The sequence below is a fragment of the Elgaria multicarinata genome, chromosome 2 (assembly GCF_023053635.1).
Source record: "Elgaria multicarinata webbii isolate HBS135686 ecotype San Diego chromosome 2, rElgMul1.1.pri, whole genome shotgun sequence".
NCBI classification, from domain to species: domain Eukaryota; kingdom Metazoa; phylum Chordata; class Lepidosauria; order Squamata; family Anguidae; genus Elgaria; species Elgaria multicarinata.
Window position 1 is genome coordinate 149,556,568 of NC_086172.1, and position 12,504 is coordinate 149,569,071.

A 12,504-nucleotide genomic window follows, 5' to 3' on the forward strand; every position below is an offset into this window, starting at 1 on the left:
GTGCGTCCAGATGACGCACAGGGGAATCCGGGGTCAAGCGTGCTCAGTCCTCCCTTAACGCGACATAAGCGAATTTGCTTATGGCGCGCCTTTTCCGCAACCCTGGCCTGAGGCCGGGGCTGCGGAACGTCTAGCAAGGTCCGTGGCTTTTTGCAGCTACGAGCGCTGTGCCCATCAGGCCGGGGGGATCCCGGGAGGGGAGATGGGGGGCGGAAGGCTGGACCGGCAGGAGAGGGGGAGGGTGGAGGGTGGCACAGATCAGGGACGGGATGGAGGGCGGAGGGTGGCACAGACACGGGAGGGAGGGCTGAGGGTGGCACAGATCGGGGATGGGACGGATGGTGGAGGGTGGCACAGACACCAGAGGGAGGGCCGAGGGTGGCACAGATTGGGGACGGGACAGAGAAAGAGTGGGCAGGAGGCATGGGAGGGGATCAGGAACGGATGGGGGGGCTTAAGTAAAAAGACCCCGCTTACCTTGTCCGGAGTCTTCGGGGCGCACGTGGCCCCTTTAACAACAACAACAACAAAATGGCCGACGCTGCAGGGCTTCCGTAGTCCCTGTGCGTCGTGCCCTGCTGGCTTATCCGGCATCGTCTAGCAAGGCCCTAAATTAGAGCACAATTAATAAGCCTGGCACTTTATAGCCCTCCTAAAAAATAACCATGCGCATTGACTAAGGGGTCTCATATATTTTTTCAGGATCTATGGCTGGAGTGCAATAACAGCAAATGTGAAGATATTCCAGAGAACCTGAATGGCTGAGCTTCCTCACTTCAACTAAGCAACACTACAGCCCTTAAAATACACCCCCACACACAGGAATTGAGAGCATTCAGCTTGAAGTGTTTTTTGTTTTTTTGTTTTGTTTTTTAATGATGTGGGAGAAATTGAAACTATCCAGTCCCAGGGTTTTGACTGCTTAGCTCTTAAAAGTCTGAGTTAGAATCCCTGGGTACTCAGCCATTTTAGTGCTGAATTATGGTTACCACTTCTTTATTTTCACAGGCGCCTCATCTTTAACAGCCATAAGGCAGGTAGGCAAGTAAACCAGGCTCCCGTTCATGCTGGGAACCTCTTGAATTTGCTCAGTGCAGATAGGTGAGTTTTGTTTCAATTTTGAGAGAAATAGATCCAAATTTGGAAATTTCATATTTGGGATGGAAAGAAGTTAGGATTTTAAGAAATCAAATGGGTGAGATTCAGTTATCCCTCATGGTGATTATGTTACCACCAACTTAGGTAGATTCAAAATGTGATTAGAAATATACATGGAGGATAAGGATATTAATGGCTACTAACCAGTATGGCTGAATGTTACTAAGGATGGGCAAACTCAGTGTGTGTGTGGGATGAGTTGCTAGACGGTCTGTGGGTGCCTGGTGAGAACATGTATCTTTCTTTATTGTTATTATTATTATTGTCCACAAGTTACAATTTGTGCAAACTGAGAATATTTATGGAAATCTGGATTTGCACAAAATGGTGTCCATAAATAGCAAAATTTGCGTAAAATTGCAGGGGTAAAGGAACATTTACGCTTGCAATTTTGTGCAAATTGTACGATTTACAGCACAGTAGTGTGCAAATCCTGATTTCCATAAATATTCTCAACTGCAGTTTGCACAAAGTAGGTTTTGCAGAAATAATACAAAAGGGAAACCGTGAGCTTTCTTGACTCAGTGCACACCAAGTTGAGCCAGCTCGGGAATCCTAAAGATGGCATCCAGGGGGCCAAACTGGCGAAAACTCACTGAGCTCCACCCCATAACTGGATTTCTCTGGCATCCCTGGTTACCTCCTGGATCAGAGGATCAGAAAAAGCATGCCTCTGAATCCTAGTCACTGAGGGCCTTCCTAGACGAGGCCTTAGCGCGCCTTCTGTCCCGGCTTCCCTGCTGAGCATCCAGATGACGCACAGGGGAATCCGGAGACAGGCCACGCTGAGGCCTCCTCCAACGCGCCATAAGCGAATTCGCTTATGGCGCGCCTTTTCCCCAGCTCCGGCCTCAGGCCGGAGCTGGGGAACGTCTAGGGACTTCCGCAGCTTTTCGCGGCTCCTGGGAGGGTGGGTGGCAGGGTGGGTGGCATGAGGGGAGGGTGGGTGTGATCGCGCTGCGCGCCGCCCAAGCCCGGGCAATGCCTGGCATGGGGCGGCATTGCCAGGCATTGCCCGGGCTTGGGCGGCGCACGGCACGATCGCACCCGCCCTCCCCCCATGCCACCCACCCTGCCACCCACCCTCCCAGCCTTCGCGCCCCCCCCCCCGTAAAAATAAAATTAAAAAAACACTTACCTTGTCCGCCATCTTCGGGCCGCACCCGGCCCCTTTAAAATAAATTTAAAAAATGGCGGACGCCGCAGGGACGCGACGTCCCTACGCATCCGCCGTGTGGTAGCCTGGGGGAGGCGCGCTAACGTTAGCGCACTTCGGCCCCGCCTCCCTGCCGGCGTAAGCCGGCAGGTCTAGCAAGGCCCTGAGAAAGAAGAGCAGGAGAGCACTATTCCCCCCCCCCCATATCCTCCTTGTGGGCTTCCTAAGGATATCTGATTGACCACAGTGGAAGGCAGGATACGGGACTTCAAAGGCTTTTGGTCTGATTCAGCAGGGGCTCATTTAATTTTTTTATGATCTATGAATGATGTTCTATAAATGCCACGGTTTGTGTGCTTCTGTTTAACTTTAGCCCTGCTTTTGCTCCCAGATTAGGTTTCAGCATCCAAAGACTGCAGTAATAAGGTAGAACATTCTCATTTCCCCCTCCCTATACTCTTGACTCCCGAAGGAAATCACTTTTGTAAACACATCCAGAAAGGCAAAACTGGCAGGCCCTGCATATTATCCACTATGCAAAGCTGTAGCTGGCAGTGTGCAATATGTCACGATGTATCGCTGTTTAAGAGAGATTGAGCCCTTGGGGATGTTTTCCAAACTTGAAGACAGGAAATTGTGAATGAATCATATTGTCTCCCACCACCAACTTGGCTGAGCCAAGTCACCCTTCCCTTAACCAGTGTCTTGCTTTCTTAAAATGTGGCTAAAGTCTTTGCTAACCTTGCCACATTACAGGTCTCTACCAAGTAATGTCTAATTACTTGGTAGAGAGCCAATGTGGTGTAGTGGCTAAAGTGTTGGACTGGGAGTCAGGAGATCCTGGTTCTAGTCCCCACTCGGCCATGGAATCTCACTGGCTGATTTTGGGCCAGTCACAGACTCTCAGCTCAACCTACCTCACAGGGTCGTTGTTGTGAGGATAAAATGGAGCGGAGGATGATGTTCTGCTCTCCCCTTATCTTGGGCTAGTTCCTGTATTTGCCTAAGGATTGCGTCATTTAGTTGGTTGTTGTCTGTAGCTGGCTGCGCTCATCCTGAGAGAGATATCTGTTCAGCAAACGCCAGCTCAGCTGCTAGGTCTTTACATAGAAACTCTTCTATTGGTACCTGGATATTCCCTTTCCCAGTCAGGGTCCAATCCAAAATGGGGCTTGAGGAGTTTAGGACTCTCTTCTCAGCTCCACCAAAATCCCCTTTGTTTTCGAAGAACTGAGTGATCTTTGCTTGTTTTTTATGTTTACTCAGAAAGGGCTCACCAGCGTCAGGTGCAATTCCCAAGGTCTTGTAACCCTTTCTGGTAAGCACCATAGTTCTTGTTTTCAGTTCCACTTGTACACTCCTGGCCAAAAGATAGAAATGTTAAAACAACTCGGATAAGTGTTTGCTCGCTGCTCAACGTTGCTCATCTCTAAGTCATGGGTGGATATCTCCCGTTTACTCACAAAGCTGTTCATTTTCACCAATACTCCTTGAGGAAGCTGTGTACTCAATACAGGCTTTTCAAAACCTCCTGAAAAATGCTAGGAAAAAATTAACTGATAAAAACTAAGCAAACTAAAAGCAAACTAAAAACAAATTAAAAGCAAACTGCAGAGCTCAGAGCAGAAGCAACCTTCCTCATCACCCTGCCACAACCACCACCACAGCAACAACATACATATATCAACAGCAAGAAACCTGATTTTTTACTTATGTGTGTATTGATTTGAGTCACTTGTATACCACTGAATGCAATAAAATCCCTCAACGGTTCACAATAAATATTAAAATACATTGAAATAAAATATTAAAAACACAACATTAAAACACAACACTTAAAACACTTCCAGAAACAGTAAAAAGCATTCAAGGAGCAGTAAAATGTGTTGTTTATTGATTCATTGCATTTATATCCTGCCTTTTTTCCTCCAAAGGACCAAAGACAGTGTACATGATCTTCCTTCTCTCCATTTAATCCTCACTACAGTAGGTTAAGGTGACAGTCACTGACCCAAAGTCACGCAGTGAGCTTCCATGGCTGAATGGGGACTAAAACCAGATCTCCCAATTCCCAGTTGAACACTCTAAACCCCACTGGTTCCAGTGTTAATTACTTCTGACTGCCCAGGTTCAACCTGTAAAACACATTGATCTTTAACTAATGCTGGAATTCAACCAGCTAGAATGCAAACTTTTGCTTCTAATTAGAATGGCAAATAATCTTACAAAGAAGTGTTCACTTTTAAACTGTTAGTGTGAAGTAGGAACACCATCAAAAGGAAGTTGCATTCAACCTCTGCTAGATTATTTCCCTCATTTTCTAATTTCCTCTGTGCTAATGCATCACAAACAGTGGCAAAATGTGAAAGCTTTGTTATCACTAGAGATGGGTGAAATCAGTGAGCGCTTGCCCCAGGGGTGCTCGAGCTGGGCTGCGTGAGCCTCTGCTGAGTGCTCATGAAGCTTGCAAGAGTTCAGTAATTGCCCACATTTGCTTGCTGCATTAATTGCAGCCACCATTAATGCAGCATGGGAAGTGTGTGATTTCCAGAGGCTCCAGAAAGTGTGCATTTCCCCCTTGCATTGGTAGGGCTTTTAATGCCCCCATTGGTGCAGGGGGGGGGGGGGCGGGATGCACGATTTCCAGAGCCTTTGGAACATGCACATTTCCCCCCTGCTCCATTAATGGTGTCCGACTGGGTCTGTGAGAGCAAGATGGGGGCGGGGTGGGTGGGTGGGTTGCTGCCCTCACAGACCTAGTCAGATGCTTATGACATCCCTAGTTATCACCCCATGTACCTGCCAGAGCAAGGAGGGTCTATCTGTTACCTTGGCACTCTGGCAAGTGACATCATCACTCCTGCTCCGGGAAACACTCTAGACCTGTGCTCCCCTGTGTTTCCCCTCCACTACTCCACTGGTTTCCACTTCCCCCTTTGTCCATCCAAAAGGGAGGGAGCTGTGGGTTTTCTTCATATAGGCACCCATTTCCTGTTGGGTGGTTACAGTATAAGCCAAACAATTGCTCCTTGTACATTAACTCAGACTGAACCTACAATAAGCAGCAGAGATAAATGGTAATGGGGGTCATAGAATAATGAAGTGGTAGAGCAAATTGTACCAGTTCAGAGGTCATATTTTTCTAATGTCATGGCTCTCGCCCTGCCAGTAGACATTAACACCAAGTCATAGGCACCTCTCAGAACTGTCTGTTCTATTGAAAACCAGAAGTGTGTGTAAGTGGCAGAGAAATTGGGGAGAGGGGCAATTTCATCAAATTTCTGTGGAGGGAGCAGAACTTCTCCCCAACAGTTTTTTGGGGTGTTAAACGTCATCATTAGTTACGTGTTTTGTTTTGGTCTTGCTGCTGTTGCAGTAACAGGTAGGGATGGGAAAACACCAAATGTTCGAGCTTGTTGAAGTTCTCAAAATTCCTCCTCGAATTTTAGTTCACTTTGTTTGCATTCCCGAATGCAAGCATCTTTTGGTTTGTTTTGTTTTCTGATTGGGATCAATGTGCATTTTTAAAAGTGTTCATTTTCCCTAATCAAAATGTGCATTTCTCCCCATTCATGAAAATATGGATCGGGGGGGGGGGACATTTTGGGAAGTGTGTGCTTGTGCAAGCATGCACTTTCAAAGGTGAATGCAAGTTTGGGAAATTGCAAAATCCTGGGAATTGTGCTTCGATGGACAAGAACAAAATGCTTATACTGCCCTAGTAACAGCAGATGTTCTTATCTGGTGACATAAGATGCCATCTTCTCACCTGCTGTAAATGCATTTGGTCCTTTCTGCTTGGTACTTAGAAATGTATTTTTCAAGTATTCCTTTATTTTATTGGTTATAGAGTGCCCCTTCCTGTCAGACAAAGCCATATGCCTCATGTTACCTACGATACGTGAAACAGCGATACACACTGAATTGCTAATAGCCACCTGGGTTACATCTTCATCATGTGTCAAGGAGGGTTATTGACAGTGGCTCAAGATGGAAGGAAGGTGGAAAAGAGTAGAGTGGACTCTAGATCCAACGTATGCTGTGATCTTGGCAGTAATTGTTTCTACAGAAGACTGGGAGTCAGTACCCAACTCTGAAATTACATCCACCTGTCCGCAAACCTCTTGGCCCCCATTTGAGCTGTTATTAGAGCGTGACATTTTTTCCCATCAAGTACAATTTGATAGTTCTTAATACTTGATGATTTGTTTGAGAATACACTTGGGGGGACGTTTCTTTCATCTGAACATCTGGGCAATTTTTAAAGAAAGCGTTACAAACAGAAAATTTAATACTGTAACCAGTATTATGGCATGAACGTGCCACTGTTAAAAGTCGTAGGCTTATAAAACATAAAATTAAACAGGCTCTTTACTGTTCACTGATGCAATTTAGGAAATCGTTTCCATTCCTTTCTTCATTATTAAATCTCTAAGGGTGCTTTCTGTTAAATTTTAAAACAAAACTCATTCTGTCCCCTAAGGACTGGCAGCTTAAAACGTCTGATGTGCCTTCCCCTCCCTGTTTGAAAGAGATTATTAAATAAGTTGTATTATTGGAAGCAGTATTAGATCCCAGAAGCATTGGATCCCAGGCATTTGATGGAATAGGATGGAACACTTACACTCGTCATCTAAACAGCTCTAGTGTTTTATTGAAACTGTTTTTAGCCGTCTAAATTGTTTTAAATGTTGTATGTTTACATTTTTATGCTGTATTTTATGATCTTTGAATTATTGTAAATCGCCCAGAGAGCTTCAGCTATTGGGCAGTATAGAAATGAAATAAATAATAACAACAAATATATCTGAATAAGTAAGGGTGGATGTACCCAACTGTTCTGCCCACAATCAAGTAGTTTCCACCACTCAAGTATTTCATGGTGAATATCACCACACAATTTGGTGTTGTAGATGTCACTCAATATAGATTTGAAACATGGTCATTCAAGGCATGAATGTATTTATTCACCTGGTTTTGGGCCCACATACATGTATTGCCCATCTATTCAGGTCCTCTTCAGATGTTTTCTTCCTGATGCCCCCACCATCCAAGATTGGTGGCCAAATAGAGAACCTTTTCCATGGTGACATCCTGTTCTGGGAAATCCCTTCCAAAGGAGGCCTACTTGGTGCCAACATTATCCTTTCATTGCTATGCAAAGACATTTTTTTTATTCTTCCAGGCCTTTTATTGTATTATTTAAACATGCTGTGATTGATATTTCATTTAGATTTTTGCATTTTACCTTTTCATAAACCACCCTGAAAGCTTTGCTGAAGGGCAGTATATAAATCTTTTAAATAATAATTTTAAATAATAGTTAACTTCCACAATGTGGCTTTATTGGTCAGACAAATAACACAATGCATGGTTGGCACAACCCTAGTTACATTCCGGCTATGTCCCACAAGCTTCCAGATTACAATTTCACATTGCATCATTATTATACTAAGTGTTGGCTGTTATATCAAATGGCAATAAACACCCACACCCATCCCAACCCAGGATGGTCCGGAAAAGATCAGCAAGGTAAGTAAAATAAGACCAAGGTCAAAGAAGGAAGGCCTGCAAGAGACCAGCAAGGTAAGTAAAATAAGACCAAAGTCAAGAAGACTCATTTGAAATGCCCTCCGTGATCTTCCATGAGCTGCAAGAACTGTGTTGGTAAGGGATGTCTAGAACCTGTATATGAGCAAAACGTGTGTGTGTGTGTGTGTGTGTGTGTGTGTGTGTGTGTGTGTTTATACAAGCTACTTTGGCTGGTGACTTAATGGTTTGCCAATGTACAGTGGATTGTTTCTGTTTTACAATGCTTCTCAAGGAACTGCTTTTTCAATTATCTTATTCAGTCACAATGATTCACTGACATATCTGCAGAGCAGAGATTACTAAATTGTGATACATGTGGGTGGATATGTGTGTGCGTGCACGCACCCATTCACTTCAAGACACAGAGGGAGGAAAACATCAGGATGTTTCCTTTGCCCACACTAACGAGATCTGTGTACTTTAACAATTGTTAGTGAGATGACTGCTTCCAGCTACTTATGTTTGCAAGCCTTATTCCCTCTCTGATCTTTGTTCCACTTTTGGGGCGATTCATGAGCTCTGAAGCATCCATGTAGATGCCTTGGAGGTTGCATCCCCTTCGTCCTACATGCTAGATCCTGTTTGCCCACACTTTTTAAACTCAACGCCAAGCAGCACATTAAATAATAATAGTAATTATAAAAAAGGTATTTTGCTGGCTAGAGAACCGTACTTAGAATTTCATCTGAAAGGCATCACTAGTTTGAGCAACTGAACTTGTAGTGTGAACTCATAGACTTGGGGGCTTCAAGACCCTCTTCACTGAGTTTGCATTCAACAATACCTTTGCTGAGAGCAGCTAATAGATCTAATCTACTTGCCTTTCCTTCACCTGGTTGGACATGGGGATCACTGGTTCCTGTGCAGCAAACTAGGAGGAAACATCGAGGAGGAACTTAATATTCCCAAAGTTGAAATATCAGCTTCTACAACAACAACAACAGCAACAACAACAGCAACAATGTTCTAGCACCTTACTAGTTAATCTCTGGCTAGGTATAATTCCTGTTCTTCCACATTTTGCTATTTGCTAATCTTTCTGCCTCTTAGTTATACTTGCTCATAAAAATTAAGTAATGAACAAAAAAATTGCTTAACAACCAGCTGCCATCTCATCAAAAACATTTTAAAATAGAAAGTGTCTCCAGCAATTCAGCTGCCAGGGTGCCTGTTGCCGCTTTTTCTTGTCCCTTCCCCCCGCCCTGCATTGCTTAATGCCAAATACCCATCTATAGATGGGGTGGAGAATGATGCGATTCTTAAAAATATATATATTTTTGGACAGTCCACCTGCACGGGCTGCTACTTCTGCCTGTTCCATTTCACTTTGTTGCCGTGGCAACGTTTGTGATGTAAAACTGAGAAAGGTGATGTTGAGCAGGAACTTACAGCAGGTGATCACGGATGAAAAACAACTCTTTTCTTGCTGCAGATGTCTCCTAAGTAGCAAAAACAACAGCCACTAAAGCAAAACAGTACAACAAAGCCTGGTGATAAAGAAGAAAGAAGTGATGAATAAATCTAAAATGATTTAAAATCATCTCTTTGCAAGCATATTCCACAAATAGCTGAAAAGCCTTTGAAGACAGAATAATCCCTCTTCTCTTCTCCTGCACCCCAGGGCGATTAGTTTTGAATCTCTGAATTTCTTTGTTTTGAATGCAGTTATGCTCTTGAAAGTGAGGCAATATTAATAGCATATTTATCTTCCTCCACCCCGCCGCCCAAGAATCTTTTAGAGCAGAAACCTCCTAACAGTTAGTGGTTGGATGTCTGGCACCATGAAAGAAAGGCTCTGGGGTAACTTAAATATCTCGAAGGAGCAAGTGTCCATGACTACACTATTTTTAAAAATTTATTTATTTTGTTGAATGTTGGCCTGCTGTTGCTCATCAAAGTCAGACTAGTCACTCCACACAGATTTGTCTCTTGTTTGAAAGGTAGAGCTGGCTGAACACAGCAGAAAAATGAGAAATACTCCATATCCTCCTTTTATCCATCTGGCACCACTGTAAAAACACACGGAGGATAACGCTATCCATGATTGCTATTCATGATGGTTATGTATTATGTCCAGTATTAGAGGGAGTATGTCTCTCACTCAGGGAAAACATGAGCAGGGGATTGCTATTGCGCTCATATCCAGTTTGTGGGCTTTTCAAGGCAACTGGTTGGTTACTGTGGAAACAGAAGAACCCTGGACTAAATAGGCCTTTGGTCTGATCCAGCATGGTTCTTCTCAAGTTGTTATGCACAACCCTATCTACAGTAGTAGTATACTTTCTATGGTATACTAAAAATTTCTATGGTCACCAAAGTGCCATATGGATTACAGTTTTGTAAGGAATTGGTCCCGTGTGCTGAAATTGAAGTTTTTTTTTTTTGTTTTTTTTTAAACTTTTTGCAAGACCTATATCTTCTATCATATCGAAGACAACCAAACTCTTCTGTTGTTCATTTTAATTGAAGGGGTCCCGGCAATTTCTCTGACTTAAGAATGTAAGCACATTTTTTAATTCATTTGTCCCTGAGAGCCGATATCCATCACTTTCAGTCCTAAAGGACCCTGCAGCCAGCTTTAAAAATACATTAACAGCAATAAACCAATAACAGCCGTTGTTTTAAAATCACACAACACATAATAGAACAATCCAGCAACATTAGTAACAGAAAAAAAGAGGATGCCTTAAGTTATTTTAGGGCACAATCCTATCAATTGCAGCCTCAGAGATTGGAAGCCCCCAAACATAGAGGCGTCAAATTATCCAATGCAGGGTAGGAAGAGCAGTGGAGGCAATCTTCACCTCCTCCACCCTCCTACCTTGCAGATCCCATTAGATGAGCTTTTTAGCTCATTTAAAGAGGGTGGGGTGGGGAGGAGGCTGGAAGAAGCTCTGGATAACTTATATCCTCTCCTCTCCACTCCCCTCCGCTCCCTGTCAACCAGGACACTCCCTTTCCTTCTCCTACAAGTTTGCTTTTGGAGGGCAGCTGACACGGTTCTTCCCTCACTGACTGCAAGGAGCAGGGGAGAGAGTCAATCTCCAACTCTCCCTTGCAAGGAAGGAGTGCTGTCTCTGACCTTGGAAGGGAGAATCTGAATACTCCTACAATCCCTAGGGTGCTTGCCCAGGGATCTTAAGATTGGTGTCTTATTATAAATCTATGAGTCACCTTTCATCCCAAATAGGACCCCCAAGGCAACTTACAATTAATACTTAACACAATTAAAACACTTTCTTTTTTAATTAAAATGTGTAATCATAAGTTATATCCTATGACAGCTCAATATTAACACCCCACCCCACACTTCAAAGCCTGCCTGGCTGAATGGTTAGGTTTCTCAGGATGCTTTCACACCAAACAATTTGCCTCCATTGGTTGGGAATTGATTGCTGCCACTGAGATGGAGGATTCTGAAGATACCATTGTCAAGCAAGTTATCTCCGTCTTTTTAAAACACACAGAGAGACACACAGAGAAGGAGGATATTCTGTCTCTCTGTCTATACCAAATCCACTATCTTTGTCACCGATGGTGCAATTTAGCAAAGGCGAAGTTTCATCATGGGGAAGAATCTTGCCCATTACCATTCTCCCAAGTTGTACAACAAACCACTGAAGCGGCTCCAAGGCCAAAGCATTTGCTCCATGAATAACACAGTCTATTCTGAAGATATTCCTATAAATGGGAATCTTCTTCTTTGACCAGTCTAGTCCTCTACTTGAAACACACCAGGCCAGGAAGCCATCCATCTTGAGCTAGTTCTTGGCATTTGGTTGGCAGTGCTACTCTCATCCTATTCCGGATGACTTTTTGGACACGAATGCCACTTTACTTGGAGCCACCGTTGAAGCACAATTTACTGCAAAGTTGTGGTGCAACTTTAAGTTAGGATCTTCCCTTTCCTCCAGATTACTTGTAGCTTTGTATTTTTTTAACCTCTGCTGATGCTGCTTGGGCATTATGTTTCTCATGTTGAACTCTGTGGTTTGGAGTGTTTATGCACAGCTTGACCCATGAGTTTTTGCTTTACCACAAGTGATTCCCTGATCTTCATTCTATAAGGACTCTGGATTGTAAGCAATTGGCATTGGTTGGGAATGGAGAGCTGTGAAGTGTTGCATGGCCAGCTTTGCCTTCAGGAGCATTGTCTACCAGAGGAGCTGTTCTTAATATTTCATTTCATGGAAAGGAAAGCTCCTAAAAAGTCTTGGGCAGGATCTACACTACTGCTTATAACGGTTTATAAGGGTTATGACAACTGTTCTGGCCCAGGACACATTACATACACAGTTTTCATACTGTTTTAAAAGTGTTATATCCTGCTTGGTGTAGATCGGTCCCTGATTAACAAAAGAAAATCCGGAGTTTGAAATGGTGGTAAAATCTGTAGCTGGATATAAGGGTACTGCTGGGATTGGTTTATGCTTGTCCTTGCTTGGAGTCATATTTGCTGAAAGCAACCTGGTGTGTATGATCATTAGGAGCAATAGAAAAGTCATTTGCTCACCCTGTAACAAAAACATAGTCATTTCAGTTTTCTCCAGATGTAGCCAGTCTTTATGATCCTTTGCCAATAAAGTTGGTTAATGTGA

At 43.6% G+C, this 12,504-nt stretch overlaps 1 protein-coding gene across 9 annotated transcripts in view; it reads left to right on the plus strand.

The window, feature by feature from the left end:
* NRXN3 (neurexin 3) overlaps window positions 1-12,504 on the plus strand; it is a 1,089,604-nt gene that overhangs the window by 229,390 nt on the left and 847,710 nt on the right. The window lies entirely within an intron of this gene.